The sequence below is a fragment of the Mobula hypostoma genome, chromosome 12 (assembly GCF_963921235.1).
Source record: "Mobula hypostoma chromosome 12, sMobHyp1.1, whole genome shotgun sequence".
Classification (NCBI taxonomy): Eukaryota; Metazoa; Chordata; class Chondrichthyes; order Myliobatiformes; family Myliobatidae; genus Mobula; species Mobula hypostoma.
This window is the reverse complement of record NC_086108.1, coordinates 23,110,267-23,137,068: the sequence shown is the minus strand read 5'-3', so window position 1 is coordinate 23,137,068 and position 26,802 is coordinate 23,110,267. Positions and strand designations below refer to the sequence as shown.

The 26,802-nt window shown below is 42.9% G+C and overlaps 1 long non-coding RNA gene across 1 annotated transcript in view; it reads left to right on the top strand.

Moving 5' to 3' along the window:
- LOC134354663 (uncharacterized) overlaps positions 1–26,802 on the top strand; it is a 51,930-nt gene that overhangs the window by 6,975 nt on the left and 18,153 nt on the right. The window contains exon 2 of the long non-coding RNA XR_010019871.1: positions 8,803–8,872. This is a non-coding gene — a long non-coding RNA (uncharacterized LOC134354663). The remainder of the gene's footprint in view (positions 1–8,802; positions 8,873–26,802) is intronic.

Sequence of the window (26,802 nt, the reverse complement as noted above, 5' to 3'; positions counted from 1 at the left end):
TTTTGTTTATGCTCCATTATGCATAGCTATTCTGAAAGTTACTACCGCCTATCTGTCCTCTGCTGTTCAATATGTCTTTGCCTTCTTGGAAGTACAGTATATCCAGTGAGTTCTGTGGCAAATAAGAGCATTCTGGAACAAGGGGTTGTTGGGGATGGGGTTTGCTAATGCACTTCACTACAGCTATAATCGGCACATAGACAGCAACACCTTTCATTTCATTCATTTTAATTATAAAGGCAAGCTGTAATGTGAAGGGTTAGTCTACTTGCGGGTGAAAAGCCAAATCTGCCATGCTGGTTGCTGATTGACCCATTCAAGGGGTGCGGCAGCTCTTTCTCATTGCATGCCAGAGCACTGTTGTCCAGTTCCAAGTGCCTCAGGGGTATAATATCACGTGTGAGGAACTCACTGGCTTTTCCTTTGTCCCCAGGGGTTTTTTTCACACTGAGGTCGCGACCAGTGCTGAAGAACCATTGGGAAAGTACAGTATGCTGCAAATATGAGAGGGTCCACATGCTGACTATCTGTTGAATGTTTAGTTTTGTAGTTGTGTAACTTAGGGAGACTTAATGAAGTACCTGCCCAGTTTGAAGTGTTACTGAATGTCTAGTGTTGTAGTTCTTATAACTTTGGGTAACTTTGATGTTTGGTTGAATGTCTGTAAACAAATGGTTGGTGTGCTTATACATAATCAATGTCTTCTGTCTCACTTACCAAACCTTGGAACCTGCTTCCCCATAAAACAAGGTTACCTAAGTTTTTTGCTTAATTTAAATATTTTGTCATATGGTTATAATTCTAACTGATCAGTTACAGGGTATGGTGTTTTCAAGTCACTTTACTTTTGACTTGTAGTTAATCCATAACGAGTGTTTTCAAATGTCTCTGAACATCATTCTTCCTCACCAAAGGGTCAAAGATGAGTCCTCCATTATAACCCATCCCAGAGGTGTCACAGTAGGGAGGTATGGTCCATGGATCTCTGTGGGTCACATACAACTGGCAGAGCACATTGAGCTTGTAATTCCAGTGTACAGTTCACACCTGACATAAGGCTGCAGTTTTCATAAAGTCGTAGAGCAATGCAGCTCTGAAACAAGCCTTTCAGTCAACATGTCCACGATGACCAGGACACCCATCTAAGCTATTTCCGTTTGTCCACTTGTGGCCCATAGCCCCCTAAATCTTTCCTGTCTAGGTGTCTTTTAAATGTTGTTATTGTACCTACCGCAATCACTTCCTCTGGAAGCTCATTCCATACACTCTGTGTGACAATGTTGCCTCTCACATACCAGGTAAATCTTTTCCCTCTCACCTTAATCCTATGCTTTCTAGTTCATGGTTCCCTTTAGATGGAACAAAAGACTGCATGCATTCATCCTGTCTATAGTGGCCAATTCTAACAAAGTAATTGCCGTCGCTGGAATCCTAGCATGGCTTGTTATCCTTGTATGAAATGCCCTCCCATCACTCCAGTAATGATGTTCACAAAGTCGAAGAAATGTATTCGATCCTTTATTAGTAACTAACAAAACATGCAATCTTGAAGCGATGTAATTAAGTGTAACTAAATATAATTACGCATAAATTAAGTGGTCAACAAAAGATATGACACTAGGTGGTCCCCAGAACCAAACTGTTCAGAACAAAGCATGAATACGTATCTTATTGCCTTTGCTTTACCCCACTCCACCCACGTGACTAGTTACCATAATAAAAGCACAACACAGAGAACAGATGCAGAGTTCCTACACTGTTTATGCTCTTGATGATTGTATACACCTCTATAAAGTTCTAGCTCTACCCAATCTCTTTCTGTAACTAGGTATCTGGATGAAATGGAAATGTAAAATTTAGAATTGATAAATCGGTTTATTATTGTCATATGTACTGAGGTACTTTGTTTTGCATGTTACTCATACTAATAAATTTATCACATCAATGTAATGAGATAATAGAAGGGAAAAAGCTATAACAAATGCAGAATAAAGCTTTACTGTTCAGAGAATGTGCGGTGAAGGAGCTGATAAAGTGAAAGGGCCTTGCTGAGGGGGATTGTGAGATCATCTGTTCATACTAGGGGACTGTTCAATAGTCTTATTACAGCCAAATGAAAGCTGTACCTGAGCCTGCTGCTATGTGCTCTCAGCTTTTGTATTTTGTGGACATTGGAGGGGGAGAAGAGAGAATGTCTGGCGTGAGTGGGGTCTTTGATTGTGCTAGCTGCTTTACCGAGGTGGTGAGAAATGTGGAGAAGAGGCTGGAGAGTTCATTCCATAACTTTGGAATATTGGAGAGACAGAGACGTACACTGGGCACACAGGGGTAAACTGAATGGCCTCCAACCAGGATATGAACAATGCATATAAACACCCCAATACTGCAGCTGACACCATACAAATCACTCCAGATTCAATTACCAGTAAGCATCTACATCAAAAAGACAATTTAAAGTTTCAGAAAGGCTCACTTCATTGAACTGAGAAGGACTGGAAAAATCGAACACAAGGTTTAAGAGCAAAAGGTACTCCATTCACCAGGAGAGTTTTAGGCTGGGCAGAGTGACACTGCTGATCGAGCTGCAGCACCAGATTCAAATCCGACCTCTAATGTTATCTGTGTGGAGTTTGCACATTGTCACTGTAACAATATGAGTTTGATTGGTTGATAGGTTACAGGTAACACTGGACAACAACGATTCTGCTTCCTGAATACATTTGGGTGTATCTTATAAAGTTTGGGCTGCTGATCATGAACATCACCATGAAATTTCCCTATCGTGCACAATTTTTTTTGAAGTTACCTATATTTGTTATTTCAATTCTTAATTCAAGTCAAAATAATTGATTCCAAGATAAGGAAGGCATTTTGTTTGTCCACAAATCAAACAGGTCCTCAATGACAAGTAATTCAAAGAATTTCTTCTGGGACCAGAGAAAATCGCATGGAAGGCATTCAAGGGAGTTGCTGAAAAACTTATTGGCAAATACGGAACATGAAAGCTGGCTGGTGGCATAGTGGCATCAGCACCGGACTTTGGAGCGAAGGCCCCCGAGGTTGAATCCAGCCGGCTCCCTTGCACGCTTTCCATCCATGCTGGATTGGACGTCGAGCTAGCAACTTGGCCTTGTAAAAATAAGAAAGCCTGCTAAAAAAAAAAGCCATCATGACAGTGTCCCAATGACTCCACTCGGAGTTAAAGGCATTCTTCTTCTTCTTCTTCTTCTTACAGAGCATCAAACAGCAGCTGGTTGACAACACGTTTCAAGCACAAAGTGCAACATGTCTCTAAAGATTCATTTTCTGCATTCCTATTTAGATTTCTTCCCTGCAAATTTTGATGCTGTCAATGACGAGCATAGTGAAAGGCTTCACCAGATCATTGCAGTAATAGGGAAACAGTATCAGGGCAAAACAGGAATACACCTATGTTGGCTGATTATTGTTGGACACTTAAACAAGAAGCCTCAGACACTGAATACAAACAGAAATCATCAGCAAAACATTTTTAGCTTAGTTGAACTATTGCAAAGCGTCAACTCCGCAATGCAATTAAATGCATTATATTGAATAAAAATTATTTTCCTGTTTCTCCACATTATATTTATCTGAACATAAATATAACTTCAGACCAAGTGATACAAGTAGTCTGAAATTATATTTATGTTCAGATTTAAGTGGTCTATCGTAAACAAGAAAAATTTCTGAGGAAGCAAGTTTCAAAAAAAAGTGTTGTTCAGAGTAATTGCCTCTTGTGTGTAGGTAAGTGGTAAAATGTGGGGAGAATAAAGTGGGATTATAGAATGATCGGTGTGAATGGCTGCTTGATGACCCAAAGGATCTGTATGATACCAGGACTCTTAAAAATAAAGATCATCAACAGAAAGACATCTGAAGTTCAAATGATAAGGAGCAGACCACTCCCTTCATTTTTATACCACTTCCCACACAGACCCATCAACACCCCACTGATTCTTTCACCTCTTACCTACACTACTCTCACCCACTTTAGGTCACTACAACATCATGAGCCGAAGGGCCCATAATGAGCTGTACTGTTCCATGTTCTTTGGGGTAATTTACAATGGCCATTTAGCCTACTGGCATTCTATTGGGATGTGGGAACAAACCAGAGCACCTGACGCAAACTCTTTGACTCAATTAATAAAAGAGTGAAGTAATGGCAGAAATGACGAAAGGAGAAAAGGATTTTCACACAACATTGAGACCCAGATTAATGGAGAATCTCATTTCCTACATTTGCATTAGTGAGATCACTGGTGTTTACTGACATTATATGAAACACTGACAGTAACCTCAGGGTATGAGAGGTTACAGTTGAGGCCGTCACGCGTAGTTTAATACAGAAAAGGAAATGCAGCTGTGTGCATTCATGGTATGTGCTGCTTGCACCCTTCTCCACTGCAATCAAAGGAAATTACTTGACAGATCGGTAGGTCAGGATTTATGGAGCGTTCCTGCCCTGTCTGTAAGGAGTTTGTACATTCTTCCCTTGACCGTGTGGGTTTCCTCCAGGTGCTTTGGTTTCCTCACACAGTTCCAAGGTGCAGCGGTTGGTAGGTTAATTGGTTATTGTAAATTGTCCCATGATTATGCTGGAGTTAATTTAGGGGTTGCCGGCTGAAAAGCTGAAAGAACCTATATTGCACTGTATTTCAACAAATAAAGTATTGGATTAAATGACACATAGCTTTTGATGAATTAATCCATAATTAAGTTTCACAAACTGGCAACCCTAAAAAAAGTCCACAATTTCTATACTTTTGTAATTCCATAGTAATAGTCATAGTCATAGTCATAGTCATAGTCATAGTCATAATTATACTTTATTGATCCCGGGGGAAATTGGTTTTCATTACAGTTGCACCATAAATAATTAAATAGTAATAATAAAACCATAAATAGTTAAATAGTAATATGTAAATTATGCCAGGAAATAAGTCCAGGACCAGCCTATTGGCTCAGGGTGTCTGACCCTCCAAGGGAGGAGTTGTAAAGTTTGATGGCCACAGGCAGGAATGACTTCCTATGACGCTCAGTGTTGCGTCTGGGTGGAATGAATCTCTGGCTGAATGTACTCCTGTGCCCAACCAGTACATTATGTAGTGGATGGGAGACATTGTCCAAGATGGCATGCAACTTGGACAGCATCCTCTTTTCAGACACCACCGTCAGAGAGTCCAGTTCCATCCCCACAACATCACTGGCCTTATAAATGAGTTTGTTGATTCTGTCGGTGTCTGCTACCCTCAGCCTGCTGCCCCAGCACACAACAGCAAACATGATCGCACTGGCCACCACAGACTCGTAGAACATCCTCAGCATCGTCCGGCAGATGTTAAAGGACCTCAGTCTCCTCAGGAAATAGAGATGGCTCTGACCCTTCTTGTAGACAGCCTCAGTGTTCTTTGACCAGTCCAGTTTATTGTCAATTGGTATCCCCAGGTATTTGTAATCCTCCACCATGTCCACACTGACCCCCTGGATGGAAACAGGGGTCACCGGGCCTTAGCCCTCCTCAGGACCACCACCAGCTCCCTAGTCTTTTTCACATTAAGCTGCAGATAATTCTGCTCACACCATGGGACAAAGTTTCCCACTGTAGCCCTGTATTCAGCCTCATCTCCCTTGCTGATGCATCCAACTATGGCAGAGTCATCAGAAAACTTCTGAAGATGACAAGACACTGTGCAGTACTTGAAATCCGAGGTGTAAATGGTGAAGAGAAAGGGAGACAGGACAGTCCCCTGTGGAGCCCCAGTGCTGCTGATCACTCTGTCGGACATACAGTGTTGCAAGCACACGTACTGTGGTCTGTCAGTCATGTAGGTCAAGAATCCATGACACCAGGGGAGCATCCACCTGCATCGCTGTCAGCTTCTCCCCCAGCAGAGCAGGGCGGATGGTGTTGAACGCACTGGAAAAGTCAAAAAACATGACCCTCACAGTGCTCCCTGGCTTGTCCAGGTGGGTATAGACACGGTTCAGCAGGTAGACAATGGCATTCTCAACTCCTAGTCGGGTCTGGTAGGCGAACTGGAGGGGATCTAAGTGTGGCCTGAGCATACGCCAGAGCAGCTCCAGGACAAGTCTCTCCAGGGTCTTAATGATGTGGGAGGTCAACGCCACTGGTCTGTAGTCATTGAGGCCGCTGGGGTGCGGCATCTTTGGCACAGGGACGAGGCAGGACATCTTCCACAGCACAGGAACCCTCCGGAGCCTCAGACTCAGGTTGAATACATGGCGAAGAACTCCACATAGCTGAAGGGCACAGGCTTTGAGCACCCTGGTACTGACACCATCCAGTCCTGCAGCCTTGCTTGAGTTGAGACGTTTCAGCTCACCCGTTCAGCTGTGAAGCCCACCGTGGTGGTTTCGTGTGGGGAAGGGGTATAGTCATGAGAGCAGGGTGGGGGACTGTGAGGAGGGGTAGGAGGGGAGAGTGGATATGTGTTGGTTGGGGCCGACAACAGATGACTCATGTGGGGGATGGGCAGGGGCCACAATGTCAAATCTGTTAAGGAACAGGTTAAGTTCATTGGCCCTGTCCACACTGCCTTCAACTCCTCTGTTGTTAGTTTGCCGGAACCCAGTGATGGTCCTCATCCCACTCCAGACCTCTCTCATGTTGTTCTGCTGGAGTTTCCACTCAAGCTTCCTCCTGTACCTGTCTTTAGCCTCCCTGATTCTGGCTTTCAGGTCCCTCTGTATTGCCCAGAGCTCCTCCCTATTTCCATCTCTAAATGCCCTCTTTTTAGCGTTCAGGGTGTCCTTAATGTCCTTTGATACCTATGGCTTATTATTCGAATAACAAAGGACAGTTCTTGTCGGAACATTGCAGTTCACACAGAAATTGATGTAATCAGTGATGCACTCTGTGAGCCCATCAATATCCTCTCCATGTGGCTCACAGAGTGCCTGCCAGTCTGTCATCTCAAAACAACCCTGGAGCGCCTCGTAAGCCTCCTCTGACCATTTCCTCACTGTCCTCGAGGTTGCAGGTTTACTCTTCACCAGAGGCATGTAGCAGGGTTTTAGATGCACCAGGTTGTGATCTGACCTTCCCAATGGGGGGAGGAGAGAGGAGCTGTATGCATCCTTAACGTTAGCGTACATCAAGTCCAGAGTCCTCTCCCCTCTGGTTGTACAGCTCACATACTGCATGAAGTTGGGCAGTGTTCTAGCCATGGTAACATGGTTGAAGTCACCCGAGATGGTAATGAGGGCACTCGGGTGTTGGGTTTGTAATCTGGCTATGACGGTGTAAATGATGTTACATACTGACGTCGGGTTGGCAGAGGGAGGGATGTACACAACAACCACAATTGCATACGAGATTTCCCTTGGCAAATAATATGGCCGGAGTCCAACAGCAAAAAGTTCAATATCCGGGCTATAAACACGTTCCTTGATTGTAATATGACCAGAATTGCACCATCTGTTGTTTACCAGAACCACGAGCGCACCTTCCTTACGCTTACCGCTCTCAGTGCAATTCCAGTCAGTTCGAACAGTCTGGAAGCCCTCTATGGAAACGCTTTGATCGGGTATGTCCTCGTGCAGCCAAGTTTCAGTAAAACACGTGACACTGCTCTCCTGAAATGTTCTCTGACTTCTGACAAGTGCCGTCAATTCGTCCATTTTATTACCCAGCGATCTCAGATTGCCCATGATGAGGGAGGGGCGACACGGCTTATAACTCCTCTTCTCCATAAGCCTCTGTTGTCTCGACCCGGTCCTCTTCCCTCACCTTTTTGATCCTCCTCTGCATCCTCTGTGTGTTTTCCTCCAGATTTCAGCCGGGGTGTCGTAATAATGTAATAATGTCGTAAAAATGTAATAATAGTTACATTTGTACTTTTTAAAAATGTTTAGAAACTCTTAGCTTCTCTTTTAATCAAATGTGCACTTTTTTATGACTCTATGTAATGTTTAAAAAGTTAATGTAAATTGCTTCCTGGTTTCTCGTCTGTGAGAACTGTTTAATGTGATTGGCTGTTCAGCCAGCTTGATGACATCACAGCCACTGCACACCAGGAATTTGGTCCAATAGATTGCTGGCAGCAGAAGGCATGGGAAACAGGCAAAGTCTTTGCCACAGAGCTCTTGAGGCTTTTGTGGGAGCTTTCTCCAACGTCAGCATGAAATACCAGCACATTAGATCTACCAATGCCAAGGAGAGGAAGGCAATCATGATTGGCACCTTCCTTCCCTCCTCCTCCACCCAGGTTCTGCCAGACTCTGCATGAGATATCAACCATCCTCCCCAAAACCCGCACCAGTCCCCTAAAGCAAGGGGAAAAACTCCCTACTGTAAATTGAAGTGGTCGAATTAGATTACCTCAACTCAAGTCTGTGTTTATTTTCAAATCTTGGGGGAGGATATAAAACCATATTGAGCTTAATGGGAATAGTATGCATTAGAAATGGTCTCATGATGAATTGGTAGTTCATTATTTCCTTTACCTCTGCTACAAGCTCTCTCACTAAAATAGAATCCACATTGTTCTCGTCTTCCACTTTGTCCATCTAAACTTCATCCCCGACCTTTCTCCTTTGAGCTGCTTTCTCATCAACCTCAGCTTCCATCTTTGATGGTCCACACATCTTTGTCCAGTTTCTCATTTTTGTGACTTTTATCTCTGAGGGAATTGTTTTGTTCCTAGGCTGTTCTAAAGAATAGACTGTGTTTTTTAATGTCAATCTATCTGATCTTTCTCTTTTCTTTCACTAATTGACAATTAGCTCTTACAGCTCAAAGTTTTTTCTCACTTTCAGGAGAACGCTGCTTGGGAAATTGTGGATGAAGGATTAGGAAAGTACTCTGACCCTGATGTCTCTATGCCAGGTATGTATATGTTTATATTAACATATATTATTACACTTCTAAAGCAACTTCCATGGAATATCTCACTACTAATTAAGGACTCCTGAAGTATAGTCCATCTGTAACACTGGAAGTACAACAGCCTCTTTCACACAGCAAGATCCCTCTAATATCGCTGCAAAAATTTCCAGATAATCTATCTCACTGATGTTGATTTTGGAATAAATATTGGTCATGTTACAAAAAAATAATTCCCCTTGTAGCCTTTAAGTAATAAGCATAGGATTTTTCATAGTCACCCGAAGCATCAGCTGAAGGCTCAGTTTAATATCTCACTGGAAAGAATACATTTTGATCGAGCTTCACTCCCACAGTCTGTGCATGAGTGCCAACTTGGATTATGTGATTTATAGATCAAGGTGCAACATATTAGCTGCTGACTCAATTAAAATAAATTACACTGAAGGATTATCCAGAGGTTTCTACTTTTCTAATGCCTAGATATTGGTAGATGTAATATGAGACTAAGCAGAGTTTACAGGAAGAGGAAAGGTCTGTGCCACATGATTTAGAGCAGCATAAAGAGAGGTCTGACAGGTACATTAAACTCCAACGGGTAACTCCTCAGCTACTTTTGAAAGCTGTGGAATTGGGGCTATTGGCAAACACACAGACTGTCTATTATCTAACTACATTTCACAACAGCATTTCCTCAATCAGAAGCACATAAAAAACCAGTACATGTTCCAATCAATAACATCAGGACAACTCCTTCATTCGCTTCACTATCTTAGTGGGCAAAAATCCATTGGTCTGACTGACCCTGCTCATTGCCCAATATTTACAGCTCTCGGGGGAAGAGAATTCCAAATGTTGTCAAGTCTCCAATTTTTAGACTTTTTTTTCTTCTTTTCATAGTTCCATATTCTTCAGAGATGCAAAATCTCCACAAAGTGCCAGCCCTGTTCATCCTTTAACAATATTATAAGTGTCAATTACATCACTCTTTCTAACTTCAGATGCATCTACTTAATTAGGGGTATCCTCATCCCAGGAATTATTCTGAATTATACCTCTGTTCCATTCTCTCTAAGGAAGGTGTTTTATTTCTCAGAAAAGGAGAGCAAACCTGCATGTGGAGCTCAGAGAACAGAAGCAAAAGACCTTTATACTGTACACACCCCATCTTCCCGCCACCCTAACAGGAGTAAGAGTTTCTCTTGTCCTAACCTACCACCCTATGATCCTCCACATTCAACACATAGTCTCCGCATCTTCCACCATCTCCAAAGGAATCCTACTAACAAAGGTATCTTTACCTTCCCCCCGCCCCGCCATCTCTGCACTTTCCACAGATATCACTCCTCTAGTGATTCCCTTGTCCATTTGTTCCTCCCCAGTAATCTGCCACCTGATATTTTTCCCTGCAAGCAGTCAAAGTGCTACACCTGCCCACTCACCTCCATTCAGGACCCTGAACAATCCTTTTAACCCTTCACCTGTGAATCTGTCGGGATCGCCTATTGCATCCGATGCTCCCGATGCAGCCTCCTCTGCGCGAGTGAGACCTGCTGTAAATTGAAGAACCACTTTGTTGAGCACCTCCACTCCATCCACCAAAAGCGGAATTCTCAGCGCTCAACCGTTTTAATTCCAATTCCCATTCCCATTCTGACTTGTCGGTCCTCATATTCCAATGATAAGGCCATTCTTTCTTAACCACCTGGCTTCACCTATCACATTCCAGCTGTCCTCCTTCCCCTCCCCCCTGGCACCTTCCCCTCTTCCTTTCCAGTGCTGAAGAAAAGTCTTGACCTGAAACATCAATTGTTTTTCATTCCCATGGATGCTGCCTGACCCATTGTTCCTCCAGCATTTTGTATGTTACTAAAGAACTTGTCTTTATTCCCTAAACCCCTTTTTTGTAAAGCCAACATACTATTTGCCTTCTGAACAGCCGAAATTCGAATACAATGAAATCCAAACCCCTCTGATTCAGGCATTTTAATAGTCACAGACCTCTCAATGCGTTATATGGTTTTGTATTCTTCCAACTAAGTCTGTTGAGACATTCCTATAGCACAGTTCACCCATCAATATCCTTCTCCAAAATACACAACATTCATTCTGTTTGTGTACCACCAGCACACTTGCAAACATAATTTCCAGCATCTTATTCCTTTTTTATGTATAATCACTTGTACATATCATAACAAAAACCTTCTTGAGAAATAATGAACCCTTATTAACTTATGGAAATCCCTAGCCCATGATCATTCAAAACAAGGAAGGGTATCCAGAGTGGTACAGAGAATCTCACGTCTTTCTGCTAACACATCACAGGACGTGCATCAAAATTGGCAGAAGGGAAGGACCACCTCCCACATTACCCTCCTGCCTGCTCTGTTAAACATCAGCTTCCCCATGGGTAGAATCTGCAGATCCCACTATAGCCGCCACAGAACTGAGGAGGAAGTAAGTCATCCTTGACTCCAAATGAACGGAAGGGGAAAGGAAGGAGGAGAGAGAAGAAGATAATGGTGGTAATGGTAATGGCAGTGACAGCCAGACAGTCCATTTTCCTTGTTCATCAGTGCCACCACGGTTTGGGTAGGACTCAACCTATTTCCTGATTTTGGTTGCAGCAACAAAGTGCTAATATCTTTTGCCTCTTTAATTTTTCCATCTTTTCATATTTCCATGGAAGAATAATGCAGCCCTATACATCACAGACTTGCCTCTCCTGACCATGTACAGTATCTACATGAGGCACTGCCTCAAGGAGGCAACATTTATCATCAAAGATCTCTACCATCTAGTCCACTGTACACCATCTTCTCACAACGACCATTGGGCAGGAGGTACAGAAGCCTGACGTCTCACACTAGCACATTCAAGGACTGCTACTTCCCTTCACTCACTTAGATCTTGAACCAATCTGCACAACCCCAACCACTACCTCAACAGTGTGACATTGTTTATCTCTTAGTACTACAATGGACTTTGTTTTGATTTTTGTTTCTTTCTTGTATAACTTATGTTTAATTTACATTTGTGAGTGTACGTCTCAGATACAATTTGCTCGTGATGGCTACTGCAAGTAAGTTTTCTCATTGAACCTCTGGATACATATGGTGGTGGTTGTCCATCATGTCCGACAATGGCAGCAATCCTGTGCAGGAGAGTTTTTCAAGATTCAAGATTCAAAAAAATTTATTGTCATTCTAACCGTACATCAGCTCTGCAGGGCAGAATGAGACAGCGTTTCCCTGGAGCAGTGCAATCATAACATAACAAACGCAACACTAAATAATAAACATAACAATAAATAGTAAAACACAACAGCCACATGTCAGTTAAAATCATGTTATAGGTGTACAGTGCACCGGCATTTCCACTCTCCCGACCTCAGAAGTCCAGGTTCAAGCATCACAAACTGGGGCATACATATACTTGTTCAATAAACTCGACTGTCTTTGAAGTAAATTCAGCCCATTGAGTTCATGCTACACCTCAAAGCAGCCCCATCAATTCCATTCCTCGACCTATATCATTACACACTGCTTTGATGAGTTCCCTCCCTTTCATGACTTTTCTTTCCTATTTTAATTGATATCCGCAAGGTTCCCTTATATTCAGTTACTTTCTCCCTGATTGCAGATCATAAAATATTCAAACTCAACCTTCACAGACAGAAAATGATTGGCTTAAAAGAATGAAGCCATATTGATTTCTTGCAGAAACCTTATACAGGTTTCTCTACCCAATAAATATCCAAATTTGGCATTGCATTTCAAATCAATTTAATCCAAGCTTCATCTTTAAAAATTTCCTTTTTAACTGCTCTCTGCCAGTAGTATCTTCCTTTTATTCACATTATATAAATCAGGTTTTAGCTCTCTCTGCTATTTTAGTTCTCCCCTATTTATCTTTAACCGCTAAGATTTTACTGAGTCAGTTACACAATGTAAGTCTCAGACACTTTTCCTTTCTTGGAACATTTTTCAGTTATAATCCACAGCTGGTAATATACAAGCCAACCTCACTGACCCTCTGCCTCTGATAATTACTACCACTACTAACAACACACCTTTTCTGCCACCGTTGTTAATTGAAGTGAAGCTGCTGCAGATCAGAACCTACGGGGTTAAGGTTCATGAGGTAACACTTAAGCTCACCTCAGTGCATTTCTCTTGCTCTTCAGTTTAGTTCTTCACTTAGTCCTTGTTAGCTGCAGCTCAGTTGCACAGCTAATAAAGCTGCTGCTTCACAGAACCAGAGACCCAGGTTCAATCCTGACCTTGGGTGTTGTCTGGGTGGTGGTTGCAAGTTCTCGCTATAACTGTGTGTGTTGTCTTCAGGTGTTCTGGTTTCCTCCCAAATTCCAAAGTCAGCAATTTCAATTCAAGATTCAAGATTCAAAAAACTTCATTGTCATTCTAACCGTACATCAGCTCTGCAGGGCAGAATGAGACAGTGTTTCTCAAGAGCAGTGAAATCATAACATAACAAACGCAACACTAAATAATAAACATAACAATAAATAGTAAAACACAACAGCCACATGTCAGTTAAAATCAAGTTCTAAGTGTCCAGTACAAGTTAAAAGTGTCCAAAGCAGAGTCAGGTGGAGCAGCTATTTAGCAGTCTGACTGCCTGTGGGAGGAAGCTGTTTAGTAGCCTTGTGGTTTTAGTTTTGATGCTCCTGTAACGTTTGCCTGATGGCAGAAGACCAAACAGTTCATGGAGAGGGTGTGAGGGGTCTTTAATGATGTACCGTGTCTTCTGGAGGTATCGACTCTGAAAGAGGTCTTGGACAGAAGGTAGGGAGACCCAATAATCTTCTCTGCTCCCCCTAACCGCCCTCTGCAAGGCTTCTTTGTCGACAGCGCTGCTGCTGGAGTACCAGGTTGTGATGCAAAAGGTCAGCACACTCTCAACCACGCCTCTATAGAATGTAGTTAAGATATTAGTGGGGAGTGATGCTTGTTTAAGCTTCCTCAGAAAGTGCAATCTGCAATAACTGGAAACTGCAATAGGCATCTAATGTGTAGATCTAGGGGACCTGGAGTGGTGGTGGTGGGGGCGGGGCTTGGGTTGATAGCATGTGGGGACAGTAGGCTTAATGTAGGATTCATGTAAATGGGTAGGTGATGGTCAGCATTGACTTGTTGGCTCGAAGGTTCTAGTTCTGTGCTGTACGATTCCAAGACTCTATTTTGTCATTGTTCAGTATATTTATGATCAAGATCAGAGAATTGCTATTAAGTAAGTAATAAATGTATAAATCTAAAGACTATTGAATGAATGAAAAACTTCTCTGATAAGACATATAAAACTAGCTTATTAAAGGAAATTGTTTTACATCTGGGAGTTTGTGGAGATCAGAGAGATATGAACATGCACATCAGCATTAAGTGTCTGGATTTTTGTTTAATTCCACTAGGAGTTTAAACATCAGATATAGATTGCATTGAGGAAGCAGGCAGTTACCTCAGAGTTTGAAGCAGGGGGAAGTCACATCTCTTAAGTAAATAACACATTTAGGTTTGGTTGGTGATCTGGGACATGAGGATGTGACTGGAAGCTGGGCCTGCATCAGAGACTGGGATGCTGTGCTGCAGGACTGTCCAGCAGCTACAAGCCTTCTCATAGCTGTCTTAATGGGAAGGTTGTTAGGGCAAGCTTCAATATGTCCATGTCACTATAGCGCAGGAGGGTGGAGGGTGCCCATGTAGGGTCAGTTAGGTATGTAGTAGAAATAAGAGACGCAGGCTGTATGAAAAATTAGGATGAACTTAGACCATAAAGCCATAAGACATAGCAGCAGGATCAAACCATTTGGCCCATCCAGTCTATTCCATCATTTAATCTTATTTATATTCGCTCTCTACCACATTTTCCTGCCTTCTCCCTGTAACTTTCGATACCCTTATGAATCAAGAATCTATCAACCTCCACTTTAGTATGGCCAGTGACTTGGCCTCCACAGCAATGAATTCCACAGATTCACTGCCCTCTGGGTAAAGCCATTCCTTCTCATCTCTGTTCTAAAGGGATGTCCCTCTTTTCTGAGGCTGTGTCCTCTGGTCCTGGGCTCTCGCACTAGTGAAAACATCCTCCCAAAGTCCACTTTATCCAGGCCTTTCAGTATTCAGCAACTTTCAATGACATCCCCCAGTATTCTATTAAACCCCAGTGTGAATAGGCCCAGAGCTATCAAATCATCCTCATACATTAACACATTCATTCCCAGGATCATTCCTGTGAACCTCCTTTGGAGCTTCTCCAGTACATCCTTCCTTAGATAAGGGGCCCAGTGCAGCTCACAGTACTTTAAACGTGGTTCAATCAATGCCTTATAAAGCTTCAGCATTGCATCCGTGCTTTATTCTAGTGCTCCCAAAATAAATGCTAACATTGCACTTGCCTTCCTTACTACCAACTCAACCTGCACGTTAACCTTTAGGGAATCCTGAACTAAGTCTTCCGTCCATTTGCACCTCTGATTTCTGAATTAACTTCCTATTTTAGAAAATAGTCTACACCTTTATTCTTTCTAACAAAGTGCATGACCATACACTTCTCTATGCAGTATTCCATCTGCCAATTATTAGCCTGTTCTCCTAATCTGTTCAAGTCCTTCTGCAGCCTCCCTGCTTCCTCAGCACTGCCTGCTCCTCCACCCATCTTTGTATCATCTGCAAAGCCGTCACTTCTGTCAACCACAGCATTAACAGAACTAGTGGACCCAGCACTGACCCCAGTGGAACACAGCTAGTCACCAGCAGCCAAACAGAAAAGGTTGTCTTTATTCATACTCTTTGCCTCTGGCAGGCTATCCATGCTTGTATCTTTCCTGTAATTCCATGGGCTCCTATCTTGATTAACAGCCTCAGGTGTGGCACCTTGTCAAAAATCCAAGTACACAACAGCCACTGGCTCTTGTTTACCCTACTGTATTTTCCTCAATGAATTCCAACTGACCTGTTAGGCAACGTTTTCCATTAAGGAAACCATGCTGACTTTGGTCTATTTTATCATGTGTCTCAAAGCTTCATCCTTAATAGTGGAGTCTAACATCTTCCCAACCACAGAAGTCAGGCTAACTGGCCGAAAATTTCCTGTCTTTTGATTTCCTCAATTCTTAAAGAATAGAACGATATTTGAGATTTTTGATCTTGGCAATCACTGTGACATTAAACATTGGCTATGTATTGCCACTTCCTACATTATTAATAGTGCAAATTTCTTTCAGGTTTCTAGCATGAATCACATGATTTTGTTTTAACACATGCCATGCTTTTTGCAAACCGGGTTGTACATAGACATCTGAAACATCCAGGTTAGGTAGCCAGTGTTGTCAGCTCTGGATCCTATTTGAATCAGAAAGCCGTAAGTTCACCTTGCAGGGATATTGATGTTTGGCTGCACGAAGGACTCATTCCCCCTCACTTTTTGAAGTGCCTTTTTGAATTTATTATGCCTGGAAATGACCGGAGGAGGTAACATGTCCCTGCCACTCTACGCAGATACAGTAGCTGGAGCTGGTGATCCGTTTTGCTGCGATAAGTAGGTCATTGATATCTCCAGTGTGACAGGGAGCTAAAGGGCTTGAAAGACAGGCCAAGCTGCCAGAAGAGGATGTAGCAGAGATAGTCAATCTTTAAGGAACATGGATCCCACGTCCACTTCTCACGGAAACAGCACTGGTGGAGCCTGGGTTTCTTCAAGGAGGAGTCCAGGAGTTCAAGGTCAAGCAGATACCAAAATCTGACATCACAGTAACGCTCTGGGTCCACTTGGACTTGACTGATCAGAGTGGCTATCGTCACAAACAAGAGAAAATCTGCAGATGCTGGAAATCTAAGTGACACACACAAAATGCTGGAGGAACTCAGCAGGCCAGGCAGCATCTATGGAAAAGAGTAAACAGTCGACGTTTCGGGCCGAAACCTTTCATTAGGACCTTTTCCACAGATGCTGAGTTCCTCCAGCATTTTGTGTAGCTATCTTGTTCCAGGCCAGAGCTGAAGTTGTTAGACGTCTCTCCCGGCATGCTGGCCTCCACTTTCCAAGGAGGGGTAAGTGGTGCTGAGGAAGCCACCTCACCCAGGGGAATTCATAGGCTTCTCCCTGTGCCGAGAGCAGGAGCACAGGGCTCATTGGATGCTGCCAACTCCCTCTAGTGTAGAGCCAAGGCACTGCACCCATGATACGTCAGAAGTTTTGCCAAGTCAAGCAGAACTGTAGGAACTGTGAGGAATTTTATTTGCAGAGTGTTCGCTTGGGAGAAGACAAGCCGTATTGCGTTCGACTGCAGACTGCTGCAAAGTTCTTCTCAGGGTCTTGGACTGTATTTTTTTGTGTGACAGTATTTTACTGCTGCTTTATATGTGCTGTTTATGCTTTGTGCTGTGCGTAACTGTTGGTGCTGTGTTTTGCACCTTGGACCCGGATAAACACTGTATCCATGGGTGTTCATGGATGGTTAAATGCCACTTAAACTTGAACTTGAAATTGAATGAGTGGGTCTTGTTCACTCCAGTCAGGGCCACAAGAACAGGAACAAAAGGCTGTTATAATGAGAGCGTCCAGCTACCTGGAACATAGCACTCACCATCAGAGGGATAGGAACACAGCACCTTAGATAACTGGAAAAGCCTGGAACTGTGTTCCAATGCACTGCAGAAAAGCTCGTTTTCTTCATAAAAACTTGTAGCATTCCACACATGTAGGCAAGTATACAGACATCCCACCCTGCAAAAACTCATTTCAGGGAGGTAGCACCATCAATTTGCGGGAGACTTCCGGAACTTCCGGGAGAGGTGGGATGTCTACAATAGAGTAGCTCCTTGGCAGCTAGCCAGCTAGCTTAAATAATGTTAGCTATGCTAATGAATGAATGACACCTGTTAAACTCACCTCAACATATCTTTTACAGTCTTAACCCACCATGGGCAATAGAAAAGTTACTGAAGTGGTTAAGGCATTTGTCTAGTAATTTGAAGATCGCTAGTTCAAGCCTTGGCAGAGGCAGCGTGTGTGTCCTTGACTAAGGCACTTAACCACACATTGCTCTGCAACGACACCGGTGCCAAGTTGTATGGGTCCTAATGCCCTTCCCTTGGACAACATCGGTGGCGTGGAGAGGGGAGATTTGCAACATGGGCAACTACATTAGGGTCTTCCATACAACCTTGCCCAGGCCTGTGCCCTGGAAACCTTCCAAGGTGAAAATCTATGGTCTCATGAGACTAACGGATGCCTATATATGTTGCAAACAGTACAGCAAGCAACACTGTCATTATTTCTGACCCCTATTAGCCAGGGGTACACTTTAGTGTAGTCTCAGGTGAAGTACGTTTTATATTTTCTTTTTTTGGAACACTCTGCCATGGCGCGCGTGCTCTCTCTCTCTGTCTCTCAGTCTCTCCCTCTCACGCTCTCTCTTGTTCTCTCTCTTGTGCTTGCACTCTCTTGCTCTCGCGCTCTCTCTCTCTCGCTCTCGCGCTCTCACTCTCTCTCACGCTCTCTCTTGCTCTCTCTCTCGCTCGCTCTCAAAAAAATCGATTTCCGGGATAGTGTATATAATTTGCGGGCATCAGGGAGCCACTATCAATATGCAGGAGACTCCCAGAACTTCCAGGAGAGGTGGGATGTCTGAGTATATGACCACAGCTATGCATCGGGTTTATAAAGGAAGAAGACGACAGGCACTCAACTTGCACAGCCATTATCTGACAGCCCCAGACAGCCAGTTCCTATCTGTGGCCACGTGGGTTTACCCCTGGGTGCTCCGGTTTCATCCCACATCACAAAGATTTGCGGGTGATAGGCTGCTGTAAACTGCCCGTAGTGTGTAGGTGAGCGGTAGATTTCAGAGAGGAGCTGGTAGAAACAGTGAGCATAATACTCGGTGTTAATGTAGGACCAGTGTAAGTGATAATCACTTCAAACTCAGGGCTGAATGGCTGGTTTCCGTAATGTATCTTTCTGTGATTATATGAAATACGAAATAAAAAACCTCTCTCATCATGGCTTCAAGGAGCGATCATCACCCCTTAGAGAGAAGCACGATTAATATCACTGTGGCTTGATCTGTGTAGTGTGTCTGTATGTAACATTAAAGACAGGTAAGTGATTGACATTGACCGTAAGTTGATAAGAAATAGGACTAGATTGGGCCATTCAGCCCATTGAGTCTACTCTGCCATTCAGTCATGATTGATATATTCTCCTTCTCAAACCCATTCTCCTGCCTTCTTTTCATAACCCCCAATGAGTACTGATCAGACTTCACTTTAAATGACTTCTCTCCAAAGCCATCTATGGCAATGACTTCCACAGATCTCCATCCTCTTGCGAAAGAAATTCTTTCTCATCTCTGTTCGAAAGGAACACTTTTCAATTCTGGTTCTAGACTCTCACACAATTGGAAGCATCCTTTACACACCTGCTCTATCTAGGCCTTTCAATATGTAGTCAATTTCAGTGAGATCCCCCCTCATCCTTGTAAACTCCAATGAGTACAGGCCCAGAGTCCTCAAAAACTCCTCATACTTTAATCCTTTCATTCCTGGGATTATTCTCATAACCTCTTCTGGATCCTCTCGCATGACAGCACATCCTTCAAAGATATGGTGTTTGAACTGTTCACAATACTCCAAATTTAGCTGATTGATCTGATGCAAACAATGCATTTTACTGTATGTTTTGATGTGCATGTGACTAATAAATGCAGTCTGACTAATGCCTTATAAAGCCTCAGCACTACATTATAATGGAAGCCTTATGGAAATAAATGAGCTGTGGATTTGGCAACTATGGAGAAGGGACATTGTTGAAGTTCTTTGCTCATTCTTTACATTCTCCCTTGTACTTACTCATTGTCTACTGATGTGGGGCGTTGGTCTGTTATTGTCACATGTACAGGGATACAGTGGAAAAATAAATTAGCATGCCTCCCAGACAATTCAATCAGTGACCATTATATTGGGTAAATCTGTACACCTGCCCATTAATGCAAGTATCTAATCAGCTAATCAGAATCAGAGTGGGGTTTAATATCACTGGTGTAGGTGGTGAAATTTGTTAACTTTCCAGCAGCAGTACAATGCAATACATGACAATATAGAAAACAACTGCGAATTACAGTAGGTGTATATACTGTATATCCAATAAGTAGTGCAAAAACATAAAAATTGAAAAGTAGTGAGGTTCTATGTCCATTCAGAAATAGGATGGCAGAGGGGAAGAAGCTGTTCTTGAATTGGCGAGTGTGTGCCTTCCGACTTCTGTACCTCCTTCTGATGAGAACAGGGCATTGTCCTGGGTGATGGGGGTCATTAATGATGGACACCATCTTTTTGAGACTCCACTCTTTGAAGATGTTCTGAGTACTACAAAGGCTAGTGCCCATGACAGAGCTGGCTAATTTTACAACTCTCTGCAGCTTACTTCAATCCTGTGCAGTAGCCCCCCACCCCCACCCCCACCCCCCCCATACCAGACAGTGATGCAGCCTGTCAGAATGCTCTCCATGGTACATCTGTAGAGGTTGTCGAGTGTTATTCCAAATCTCCTCAAACTCCTATTGAAATATTGCTGCTGTTTTGCCTTCTTTATAGTTGCATAAATATGCTGGGACCAATATCATAGGCATATGTCAAAAATTTGTTGTTTTATGGCAGCAGTATGTTGCAATACATAATAATAAAAACTATAAATTACAATATTAATATTAACTGACTAGTACAAAAAGAGACCTTGAAGTGTAGGGGCACCAGCATTAGAGGATCATGAGCTGGAGGTATCTAATAGTGTGGCCACTGAGTGTGTACATTAAGATTGTACAAAGAGAAAAGCAACAAAAGTACAGAATATAGTGTTACTGTTACAGAGAAAGTGCAGCACAGGAGGACAAATTTAGACCACTTAGATTTAGATCTAGAGATTTAGACCACTTAGAAGAGTGGGTTGAAAGATGGCAGATGGAGTTTAATGCTGATAAATGTGAGGTGCTACATTCTGGTAGGAGTATTCAAAATAGGACATACATGGTAAATGGTAGGGCATTGAAGAATGCTGTAGAACAGAGGGATCTAGGAATAATGGTGCCTAGTTCCCTGGAGGTGGAATCTCATGTGGATAGGGTGGTGAAGAAAGCTTTTGGTATGCTGGCCTTTATAAATCAGAGCATTGAGTATAGGAGTTGGGATGTAATGTTGAAATTGTATAAGGCATTGGTGAGGTCAAATTTGGAGTATTGTGTACAGTTCTGGTCACTGAATTATAGGAAAGATGTGAATAAAATGGAGAGAGTACAGGAGAGGTTTACTAAAATGTTGCCTGGGTTTCATCTCTTAAGTTACAGAGAAAGGTTGAACAAGTTGGGTCCTTATTCTTTGGAGCGTAGAAGGTTGAGGGGGGAACTTGATAGAGGTGTTTAAAATTATGAGGGGGATAGATAGAGTTGACGTGGATAGGCTTTTTCCATTGAGAGAGGGGGAGATTCAAACAAGAGGACATGATTGGAGAGTTAAAGGGCAAAAGTTTAGGGGTAACATGAGGGGGGAACTTCTTTACTCAGAGAGTGGTAGCTGTGTGGAACGAGCTTCCAGCAGAAGTGGTTGAGGCAGGTTCGATGTTGTCATTTAAAGTTAAATTGGATAGGTATATGGACAGGAAAGGAATGGAGGGTTATGGGCTGAGTGCAGGTCGGTGGGACTAGGTGAGAGTAAGAGTTCGGCACGAACTAGAAGGGCCAAGATGGCCTGTTTCTGTGCTGTAATTGTTATATGGTTATATGGTTAAATGAAATGCAAGGACACAAAAGGTAGATTGAGAGATCAGGAGTTTATTTCATGAGATGAATGAACTGGAAGCAGCTGAAGTGTGTGATTTGCAGAAGGTGAAACAGTCATAAGTTGTGCAGCAGAATCACCTGCCTGGACCAAATGTGCATGAATTTAATGCCATTAATTCCAATTGGGTGTGTTCTACATCATGGAGAGTTAATGATTACCAGCAGATTACTCTCAGAAGAAGCAGATCTACCTCTGCCTTTGTGATGTTTCAGAAAATGAATTAATATACTGATCTCCTTATTAGAATAGTAAGGATCAGAGCAGACTGGTTAGCTGGCCAGATCAATAGCTGCCATGGGTAATAATCAATAAGCAGCCTGTATGTAAGTCACTCAGTGGCTTAGCGCCACAACAGCTTTACAGTTCTTGAGCTTCTGTACAAGGACGCCCTCTCGTGGCAGGGTTGCGGTTTCACATGTGCAATATTAGACTGGTGACTCTATATTCTGTATTCTTTTGAGTATTTTTAAAATTCCCTTCATGTGTTTTATGTCAGACAAAAAGGGACAGCTGATTCTTGACCTTGTGGCCAGAATTTCTCTGCTCTCCTTCAACTGATTTGTCCTTGTCTGATTTTGCTGGATGGAGACGTCCTGTGGTAGAACTTCAACCTACAATTCAGCAGATGCTGTTTGAATAGCTGACCCTTCCCAATTGTTTGTTATTTTTCTCTAGATTCCAATGTCTGCAGTCTCACTTGAGTTTACAATTGTGCTCTTCTCCTGTCAAAGTTCAGCCTCACTCCATATGCACAATCCAATAGTTGGTTCATGTGGACATAGCAATCTGAAGTCTATTTCTTTAGGAGCTACTTCACAAAGATACCACAGAAACTCTTGCAGGTAACAAACTAAAAAATACTAACAAACTCCTGGAGAGGGAAGACAAAACTTTCCATATCCTACAGTGCACCAGTGCAGCCTCAGACCAATTGATCGAAAGGTAATTTGAAGATCCGAAGCTCAGACCTGGCAAAAATTGCATGATATACTGAGCAGCAGTGATCCCTGATTCCAAAGACTGGAATCCCTATAGCAGGCACCTCAAGCCGCAGGAAAGATATACCACCATTGTTGTCTCCAGGTTTGCAGGAAGGACAAGTGAGTTATCACAAAGTCCTCTCTCTGGCCATCCTCTCCAGCACTGTGGCCCTAAATCCACTCATGTGGTATCATAGCCCATGACATCTGCATTCCCAATACTAGACACATAGATCAGACTCTTTATTATTATGAATCTATCATGGGAAGAGCTTACCTGCTGCTTAGAAGAAAGGATTCAAGGATGTTCTCAAAGTCTGTTTGAGAAAAAATGCAACATCTCACCTGTCTCTTGGGAGTCTGTGGCCTAAGACCACACATATTGGAGAAGGCATACTTGGGATGGCATTGAGAACCTCGAGGCCATGCATTAGAAGCACACAGAAGCTTTGTGTAAGCAGTGAAAAATGTGAATTACTTCACAACCCAAGGTCAGGTAACTTCTGTCTCATCAAGGGAAGTTCCTTTATTGAACTCATCAGCCACCTGAGAGTGGAAAATGGGAGTGAAAGCAAATCATCCTCAATCCCTAGAGAATGCCTGAGAAAAGGATAATCAACAGATATAAGGACAGGCTTGAGAACATCCCCGTATACACTAAGGAAGGGTAATATGCTCTGAGAATAAGGCTGCCGATTTACTAAACAGAAAAAAAGCGGTGGAAACATTCAGCAGATATTTTCTTTCCTACATCAAAACAGAGGATATTCCATCATCAAAGCATCCCAATGACAGTCGAAAAGGCTCAAAGGAAAGGAGGGAGGGACTTTAAACAGTCAATTTACCACTGAGGAGTTACAGGGCAAACTAACAGGATTGGAGAGTGTTCAAATACAAATCAAGTTTATAAATGCCATAAAAAACAATTTTTTTGCAACAACAGCACAGACCACTAATCAACATAAACTTAAATTAACATAATACTCTATTTAACAAAATAAGCAAGTAAATATAACAATTTTAGTCGAGAGAGAGAGAGAGAGAGAGAGAAAGAGAGAGAACGTAGTCCCCAAGAACCAGTGCCCTGCCTCCTAGAGCCTTAAGATGTGAATGTATTGTTTGTGATCTTCCAAAGTCCCCTTGATTTGGAAAAGTCTGGGTTGATTGGAAAGTAGCAAATGTAACATTGATATTTAGGAAACAAGTGAAACTGAAAGCAAGAAATGATGAGCCAATTATCATCACTTCGAACTTTTTGAAAATGTTGGTTTATTATTAAGTTAATAGAAGCACAAGTTTTAGAAAAATCATAATCCACTTCTTTTATGAAAGAAAGATCATGTTGACTAGTTTGCTCAAGGTTCTTTGAGGATGTAGCAAACAGGATGGATTTCCAAAAGGCATTTGATAAGGCACCACAGAAAACATTACTCTGTAAGGTCAGAGCTGACAGCACTGGGGGTAATATTTTGGGATGCTCAACCTTAACTGACGGAGAACAGATGTAGAATAAATAGGTCATTATAAATATGTCAGCTTTAACCATTGGGGTATTAGCCTGTGCCCCTCAGCTATATGGAGTACTTCGCCATGTATTCAACCTGAGCCTGAGACTCCGGAGGGTTCCTGTACTGTGGAAGATGTCCTGCCTCGTCCCTGTGCCAAAGACGCCGCGCCCCAGCGACCTCAATGACTACAGACTGGTGGCATTGACTTCCCACATCATGAAGACCCTGGAGAGACTTGATCTGGAGCTGCTCCAGCCTATGGTCAGGCCACACTTAGATCCCCTCCAGTTCGCCTACCAGCCCCGACTAGGAGTTGAGGATGCCATCGTCTACCTGCTGAACCGTGTCTATACCCACCTGGACAAGCCAGCGAGCACTGTGAGGGTCATGTTTTTTGACTTCTCCAGTGTGTTCTACACCATCCGCCCTGGTCTGCTGGGGGAGAAGCTGACAGCGATGCAGGTGGATGCTTTCCTGCTGTCATGGATTCTTGATTACCTGACTGGCAGACCACAGCACGTGTGCTTGCAACACTGTGTGTCCGACAGAGTGATCAGCAGCACTGGGGCTCCACAGGGGACTGTCTTGTCTCCCTTTCTTTTCACCATTTACACCTCGGACTTCAACTACTGCACAGAGTCTTGTCATCTTCATAAGTTTTTGGATGACTCTGCCATAGTTGGATGCATCAGCAAGGGAGATGAGGCTGAGTACAGGGCTACGGTAGGAAACTTTGTCACATGGTGTGAGCAGAATTATCTGCAGCTTAATGTGAAAAAGACAGGAGCTGGTGGTAGACCTGAGGAGAGCTAAGGTATCGGTGACCACTGTTTCCATCCAGGGGGTCAGTGTGGACATGGTGGAGGATTACAAATACCTGGGGATACGAATTGACAATAAACTGGACTGGTCAAAGAAAACTGAGGCTGTCTACAAGAAGGGTCAGAGCCTTCTCTATTTCCTGAGGAGACTGAGGTCCTTTAACATCTGCCGGATGATGCTGAGGATGGTCTATGAGTCTGTGGTGGCCAGTGCTATCATGTTTGCTGTTGTGTGCTGGGGCAGCAGACTGAGGGTAGCACACACCAACAGAATCAACAAACTCATTCGGAAGGCCAGTGATGTTGTGGGGATGGAACTGGACTCTCTGACGGTGGTGTCTGAAAAGAGGATGCTGTCCAAGTTGCATGCCATCTTGGTCAATGTCTCCCATCCACTACATAATGTACTGGGTGAGCACAGGAGTACATTCAGCCAGAGACTCATTCCACCGAGATGTAACACAGAGCGTCATAGGAATTCATTCCTGCCTGTGGCCATCAAACTTTACAACTCCTCCCTTGGAGGGTCAGACATCCTGAGCCAATAGGCTGGTCCTGGACTTATTTCATAATTTACTGGCATAATTTACATATTACTATTTAACTATTTATGGTTTTATTACTATTTATTATTTATGGTGCAACTGTAATGAAAACCAATTTCCCCCGGGATCGATAAAGTATGACTATGACTATGACTGTTTTTCACTTTGAGATGGGATCAGTGCTGGGCCCTAAACATAGCAATGAAGGACAAAGTATATCACAGCCAAATCTGATGACAAAATAAAAGAAGTATAAAACAAGTACAGGTAGTATATTTTCCTCTTGCTCTGTCATTGAGGCTGATCTTGAAGTCAGTGCCACTTTCCTGTGCTAACCCTATGTAATGCACTTTATCAATCTCCTTGCACAATGGGGTGGACTCCTCACCTCACAATCTACTCATTATGGCCTTGTACCTTATTGCCTGGCTCCATCTCATCTTCTCTGTCATCAGATTTCTGAACAGTCTATGAACACAAACTCATTATGAAGGTGAGGAATTCTGTAGATGCCGGAAGTCCACAACAACATACACAGAATGCTGGAGGAACTCAGCAGGTCAGGCAGCATCCATGGAAATGAATAAAGAGCTGCCATTATGAGCCATGACCCCTCATCAGGTCTGGAAAGGAGGGGGGAAGAGGCCAGAATTAAAACGGTGGGGGGAGAGTGGAAGAAGGCCAGCTGGAAGGTGATAGGTGAAGCTAGGTAGGTGAGAAAGGTAAAGGGCTGGAGAGGAAGGAATCTGATAGGAAAGGAGAGTGGACTGTAGGAGAAAGGGAAGGATTAGGGGGCTCAGGTGAGGTGATAGGCAGGTGAAAAGAGGTAAGAGGCCAGAGTGGGGAATAGAAGGTGAAGGTAGGGGGAGGGAATTTACCCCATTATTCTTTCTTTATTTTGTAATTTATAGTAATTTTATCTTTATTCTGTAAACCTGAAATTTCATGTCATGTAAGACAGGACGATAAATCCTGAACTAATTGTGTAACACTTTATTTTGCTTTCCACTTTACCTTTTTCCTTTAGTGTACTGATGTGATGAAATGATGTGTATGGATGGCATACAAACCCTCAGTAGGTATGACAATAATAAAACAATTTTCAAAATTATCAATGTATCTTCATTCCCTTTTTATCCACATGCGTATTGAGCTCCGTCTTGAATAGTCTCAGCAATGAAATCTTCACAGCCATCCGCTGTGGAGGATTCTAAAGATGCAGTACTTT